The following is a 7,747-nucleotide window of genomic DNA, read 5'->3' as shown; positions in this document are numbered from 1 at the left end:
CTGGTTCCTTTGATTTTGTCTGGCATCAGGCAGGGATGTCAATGTTTATCCCAAAAACAAGTAATAAATCACCTAAAGGGAAGGTAAAAGCTGTATGTTCTCTACTACACGCTATGTGTTAAAACACACAGTTGATCAGTGAAAAATAACAAAGAAATCAGAAAAGGCAAAGTGGTCAGATTTAATAACAGTTTGTGGTTTCTTTAAGCCAATCTTCAAAGCTCTAATAGAACAAAGCATTGGCTTGGCTGCCCAGGCGAGATGTTTTGTCTCCTGTATGGGGGTAGGGGGTTGAAGTGATAGCGGGAAGGATCAACTCTATCGCTGAGTTGTAGGGTTTTGAGAACTGAAACCTGAGTCTACTCCCCTCTGTTTAAGGTTGGATTTTCCTTCTTAACATAAGTGGTTTTCTTCACACCCTTTTCAAACCATATGTCTTCTTTTTCCAAAATATGAACAGTCTGGTCCTCAAATGAGTGTCCCTTGTCAGCAGGGTCTTGTCTGGAGGAGGTAGCATATACTGTACCACTAAGATAAGCCCCAGCCCTAAGATAAGCACATACCTAACACTGTGTCAGGCTTAGAACGGGAGGACCCAGTGTTCAAGGCGGAAAGACAGATCATTCAAAAGCGTTTATTAAAAACTGGCCGACTGCAGTGCCTGCAGTGGCAAGGGTGTCTAATGCAAGGTACCTCTTCATAAAGGGAACACAGGTTAGTGACCACATAAATCTGGTGGAGGAAGATTATGAATGTGAGTCACTAACCTGCTTTACTAGTTCAGTCCAAGCCCAGGAAACAAGGTAGGATCCAGCTGGTGGGCTGCCAAAAAGATGCGGCCCAGAGTGTCCCAGATGCTGCAGCCCCGGAGAATGAAGAACAAGCAGGAGACCAGATCCGGGCTTAGCGTTAAATTAGCGTTGGGCTTGTTGGGTTAGTCTATAAAGCCTGAACTTAATGCTTATCCAGACATTTTGAATTGAGAAAGTTTCCTGGATGGGAAGCGAAACGTCTTCAAATTTGGAAGTTGAGTGTTTTATTCTTTTTTTACTTTTATAACTTTTTTAGAACTGTCCCCACTGGCTTGAGAATAATCTGGGCTTGATGACTGATAGCAGGCAGCTTCAACAGTGGCAGGAAGAGGTGGATCAGATGAGCAGTAATGAGAAAACGGTTAGACAGGTGAAAGAAATTAGTAATTAAGCCAGTCATCAGTGCCAAGATCATGATACATTGACATTGTTTTAAACTGAAAATATTTTCTTTTGATACCCTAAAGTATGCTCGGACAATACCAGACAATACCAATAAATATAACCCATGTGGATTGTAAGGCTATCACTAACATTCACCTATGGTGAGTCTATCTTCAATTCAATTTAATTTATTTATATAGCGCAAATCCACAAAAACATGTCAACAGTGTTGCGCTGTTAATTGCTTTTTACTGCAGTAGGGACTGGGGTGCTTAACAAAATGGAGGTCGTCACAAGGAAATTACATCATGAGGAAATGTTTAACATCAGAAGTCAGGGGTAACAAAGATATAGCTTGAGAATAAATATGTTCTCTGAAGATCCAAAAACTATACCTCAAAATCAGTTACAGAATAGGTTAAGAACAATAGTTTTTTTTTTTTTTTTTTTTATTATATAGTGATAACACCAAACCCCTTACGACCAATTCAAAGAAAAACATTATACTATATCTATGTAAGAAAAGGTGTTGATCCTGATTTACAGTCGCTCAGTTACTGTAGGTTCAATGGGCCAACATTTTTGTGGGCAATAAAAACGTTTGGAAGGAAACTCAAAACAATTGACTGAAGCTTTGTAGGTTAAACTCTGATTCTACTGCAGCACTTAAGAAATCAATGCAATCATTGTTTTCCGATAAAAATGTGTCCGTTATTATTCTTGCTAATCGCAAACAAAAAACAGTTTTAAAAAGTTTGATTTAATATCAGACATTTATTTACTTGGGGGTTTACTGGGTTGCTGTGGGGTTTTACACTAAAAGACTATAGATGTCTCATTTCAACTGTAATTTGAATGTAAATCAAATACAACCTACTTCTACATCCTTCACTCTGTAGATTTTTTTTTTGTAATAAGATTTATCCTCCCTGTGAAAGAGTCACATTACAGTTGGAACTCTATTGACCATCAGAAGGGAAAACAACTTTTCCTTTGAGCAGTGTTTGTCAAATGTGACTTTTTTGAACTTCATTCCTTAAAGACAAACAAATTATTACAGACAGCACTGATTTCCATCTGAAAAACTGTAAGCACTGCACACTAGATGTTAGGGTGATCCATGGGGAATTACAGTACATTAATTCTTCTTTCAATTGTAGTTGTCATTGAGAATGATCAACGTAAAATCCCAGAGTCAAATAGCCCTGTGTTTAGCTTGTCCATTCTGACAGGTCAGGAAATGGAGCATGTTACCTACCCAGCATAAAATATTGGCTGCCCTCCAGTGCAGCTAAAGTTGATGTGCAGCTTCACGATAAACAAGTTTTTAAGCTGTCAATCACATATTTCTCTTTTTTTCATGCCTACCCCTGAGGGTTAAGTTAATGAAACAATAAAATCGTTTTCTCTTTTTATACTCCAAGTGTGAATTTCTAAGAACAGAATACAGCTTGATAAAAAGGTAGAATACAAATAGAATTTTTTTTTTCATTTATAAATATGATAACAATTTTTGATAATTGTCATTGGTAAAAAAGTTCTTAGTTCTCATTAAAACACAACTTTTTTCCCCAAGAACTGTCAAATTTTTTCCTGATACCTGAGACTTTTTGTTGAGAACTGACAACCTTTTCCCTTAAATGTGAGAACTTTTTCTCTGGGAACTACGATGTCTCAAAATATATGAATAACTCAAATATCAAAATCCTGTTTAGTAAGAATTTCTTTTAAAATTAGGCAATTTCTCTAAGTTGAAAATAGCTTGTTTTTACAACTGAACTTGAACTTGAGCATCAAATTTCATATCAACGTCTAATTTCAATCCCAAAGTGACAGTGTTTTTCACATAAGGAGAGAGGGAGGTATGACCTCTTCTTTTCATTAGAACTTCAAAATTAGGATGCCGTCCAGGCTTTGACTGTCATGATCTGGCCTGTTTGCTCTCCCTTAATTAGTCATTCCTTTCACCTGTCGTTTTTCCCTCCCTGCCTCAATTATAATTTATTCCTCTCACCTGTTTCCTCTAGTTTATATTCAGTTCAGCCTGAGCATTCAGTGCCAGATCATTGCTTGTCTTTCTGTCAGTCTTTCTGTTCAGTTTTATTTGGTTCATGTCCTGGATCCTAGCAGCCAGTGGAAAGAGGGTTTTAGTGTTTGTCTTGTCTCCTGACTGTCCACTGTTCCTCCCCCGTGGAGTCCTCTGGGTTTTTGGCTCATTATGGGGGGGAGGTTCAGTTTTTATCCAGTAAGCCTGGCTCCAGGGAGGAGACCAGTTTAAAGTCCTGCTTCAAGTTCCGGTTCCTACGTCCTGTCTCGGCTACCCTCTTCCACTGAGCCTGCTCATCTGCACCTGATCCTGTCTGCTCCTGTGTGTGACCAACTGGTCATGCTTCTGGTCCCAGTCAGACTCTGAACCCTCCTGGAAGCCTGTGGATGCCTGGAAGTCTGGATCCTGCCACCTGTTCCTGTTCCTGCCTGATCTGGATCCTGCCTGTTTCTGTCTGTCCTGGATCCCTCATCAGGATCAGCTTCCAGCATAACCTCTGGGACTGCAGCACTGGGGACACTCGTGGTCTAGACTGTTAAACCAGGTAAGTGACCAACCCAGATAATCATACATCAGTTTATCGTGGTCACTTACCTGTGTTTCCTCCCTAGAATGTCTGAGATTGGGCGGTGCCCCCACCGCCCCCCCCCCCCCCCCACCCCCCCGCCTGCAGTGTCCGCGAGCCACAGCTCCGCTTTTGTTTGGTTTTATTAAATAAACGTTTGAACTTTCCTACTGACTGTCTCTCTCTGAATACTGGGTCCATCTGTCTGCGTTTCATGACATTGACTTCTTCTTTCATCCTTTGATTACTAAATTAAAGGTTGCCCAACAGCATGCTTAAAGATCCCAGGCACCATACTTGCAGCAATCCTGGCTATTTGTACAAGCATAAATCAATGATCCAATGGAAGGGCTCTCAAGTTTTCATCTGAGCTTTGAGTGAAATTTTGAGTACTCATAGCAAAATCACTATTTTAGGTATTAAATACACAGACTAGTATGATTCATTTAAAAAAAAGTGATTTTTTTTTTAATATGGAAATGAACAGATTATGTCCTTTAATCATATTCCCAAATATGTGAATTGCCACCAATTTCCTTACTGAATTAAATACACTTGTCTTGTTTCTGAGTTTTCAGTTTCATGTTGGTCCATGTTTTTTTTGTTTTGTAGTTTTATTGGTTTAATACCTATTTTGTGTTTTTTTTTTTCTTGTTATATTTGATTTCTTAGATTCTTCTTCTTAGAGAGGGAGATTTCTTTAAAACTATTACAAACCTGAATTTCAATCCCATTCCTGCTACAGTATTCTTAATGGGATTGAAGTCTGATATTGGCATGGTTAAATTTGGTTGTAAGAAGGTAGACTTACAAGAGCCACTGACAGATTTTTGTATTATTTAAGGGTTGTGCTTTCTTAGAACGTGGATTACAAGAGGCTAATGCCTACATTAGCGGTTGCATAGGGGAAAATGAATACAGTGTAGACAGTTACATTTTGATCACTCATTTACATCTGTAGTTTTGGATTGTTGTGGTTAGAGTCAAATATATTCAATTAATCAGATTTATTCTTCTGTGCCATACTTTGCACTGAGAAATATCTTGGTGACATTGTTTCACAGTTTACAGAAATAATGTGTTGTGATAAAAGAGAGTTTTTCCTCTCCACTGTCACTACAAGCATGCTTAGTGAAAGGGATTACATTTGAGTCAATGGGTCCATGCAATCAACTAGTTTTCCTTAGATAGAAAACTTGTAATCAATCTGACAGTATGATCTGGTGAACTGTAAAGTGCCTTGAGATGACATGTGTTGTGAATTGCGTTATATAAATACACTGAATTAAATTAAACTGAATTGATTAAGTGCTACCAGGCAGTCAAGAGGCAAATGGTTGCTGTAAGATGAGAACATACAAATTCAGCCCTATAAATTGTTATTTATAAAAGCAATCAATGTTAATGTGTTAAAAATAGGTTTTACATACTGTAGTGAAAGTAATTAAAGTAATAACAAGCCTATCATAATCAATTTCAAACTTCAAACAACAAAATATTTCAGCTTATTGTTATAGTAGTTGAAATATATTACAGCCTTTATTTAATGCAAAGCCTATCTTGTAACTGACTGACTTTTTTTTTTATTATTATTTTTACCATCTTTGGTACACTTCCAGAAAAAAAAAATATTGCTCTTCTGGTAAAATATGATTGTAGCACTATATTCATTTATATCTCTTGACAGTACCTACTGTAATATCTTCCAAATCAAATAAATGTCATCATTCATCACACAACCAAGTCTCTTCTGATTTGAGAGATACTGGACAATTCAATTCACTTTGACGTGACATCCATATGTCAGGCTCATATACTCTAATTGAACTCTTTTTTGTTTCGTTTTTATGGTCTAAGCTCTGCAATGCTGTATTATGTTCTTTGCTGCAGTCTATATACTTCTTATGTCATTTCAAGCCATAGTCAATATAGGTCAGGCCTTCCAACTAGTTAAAGACTTATTTTTTCCTACAATCTGTGATGCAGAGCTAAGAAAAAAAAAAAAATATGCCACTGGCTCTTGAGAACAAAAGAATGACCAAATTTACAGTTGCACTAAGGTAGGAAATTGTCAGGTTTGCTGATTTTACTTAACATCATCAAAGTAGAAGCAGATTACTTTGAATTTCAGATAGAACTTAGAGGAGTTAAACACAAAATACATGTTTTGTACTACCCTGAGCCTTTTACCTATAAAACACAATTTTACTGTAACCCTTATTGATAGTTATTTACAAATGGAAGAAAGTAATTTAGGTAGATTACAGGTGCCAATGCAGAGGTTATTCATCTTCAGTTGTGGCTGCAGGAACAGAAACAGAATTAGTCCTATTAAAACAAGGAGGAAATGTACTGCATGTACTATAAATCCTTTATAGCCCCTGGAGAAGTGTAACTGTTATAAATATATGATTTTTACATTCACAGGCTTCTATCATCACTCACAACTGTGGCAGATGAGCCAATCAGCCAAATGCTCCGTAGTCACTACAAACATCAATCTGATATTGATGTTAGATTTGAAGACTTTTATGACCTTATCTAAAACAGTAAAAAAAAACTGAAAAAAGTATATAAGAGAGATGCTTGATACAAAAGTTCAGGCTGTTACTATCCTTATTTTATGATTCCTCATTGCTATGAAAATTAAGTGAAAACAGACAGGAAAAAAAGGATGGCTGTAGAGAATTTTCCCAGTTGCCAAAAAAGTTTAAGGTGGAACTCCACATACTATCTTTTATTTTGGGATAAATTTTCCTACAAATGTAAAATATTTCATGCTTTTTTGTCTGTACCCTGTGCTGTTCATACGTACTGTTATTTTTAGTCTCTTCTGTTTTTAGACAGATTTTTTAGACAGATTTATTTAGTCATTTTGTATACACAAGTGTAAACAAAAAGAAATTTTATTTAAAACAGCTCTAGACAATTTCATTTTGCAGCTTGAAAACATTAATAAATACATAAAAAAAATAGAAATATACATATATGATTTGAATAAAATTTTGCCAAATTTAACATTTAAAAACATGTTTAATAAGAAAAAAAAATTTAAATATATAAATTATAATTAATCATATTTTGTTTCTTAGTCCAGTTTTGGGCTCAACTTACATACGTCTGGTTGTTGACATCAGAAAAGTTAGCGGGTCATAACTAAGGCTTAGCATTTTGCTAATATTTTCTTCCTAATACTTATTTCCTCAGTTGTTAGAACGCAATGTTTGGTATGGTTCTTTACATCGTCTTCTTACCTACAAGACAAAAGTGTCCGCATCTTTGTATGACACCATTTGAGTAAGGGACAGTCGCAAAATCTCACTTCTGCTCCTTGCTTGTCAGCCAATGACGCAGCAAGTAGCGTAATATTACGCCTCATAGAGTCCTGCTGTTATTGGTTAAGACCACGTGGGCTGTTTGTCTTAATAGCCAGTGAAATAAGGTTTCAAACACCTAGACATGGGTGGGTTATATAAAGCCGTGTTACCAGCTTCCATAAGCACAAAACACACAGCTGAGGCTGGAATAATGGTTCTAGCTTTTTAAAGTTTTGACGCTAATTTTGTTTTATTATAATGCCTAAGCCTAAAAAACAAAAGGCACTGGGGTTTATTTTAGCTTTCACTGTTTTTTTAAAATAAATTTTTATGTTAATGTACGTGTAAAATTTTACGTTTTGTTATATACTGTACACTGATTCTGAAAAAAGTGGAAAATACTTGCTTCATCAATGTTTTGTGGCCATCAAAATGCTTCAGTGTTATTCTATGGGTCAAATAATTGAGTAGAAGCATTTGACACAATTTGGCACATTTGGAGAGATTTGAAGGTGCTGGTGTCACCAAAAGTTCAAAGCCAAAGTGGCTTCGGTGTGTAAGTTTGTCAATACAATGTTGGGCTCCATAGTTTTCCAGTGTCCCCTCCCAGATCTGACCAGTA

Source organism: Cyprinodon tularosa, unplaced genomic scaffold (genome assembly GCF_016077235.1).
Source record: "Cyprinodon tularosa strain WSP-4 unplaced genomic scaffold, ASM1607723v1 ctg496, whole genome shotgun sequence".
In the NCBI taxonomy this organism is placed as follows: Eukaryota; Metazoa; Chordata; class Actinopteri; order Cyprinodontiformes; family Cyprinodontidae; genus Cyprinodon; species Cyprinodon tularosa.
The sequence above is the reverse complement of the archived record's forward strand: the minus strand, read 5'-3'. Positions refer to the sequence as shown.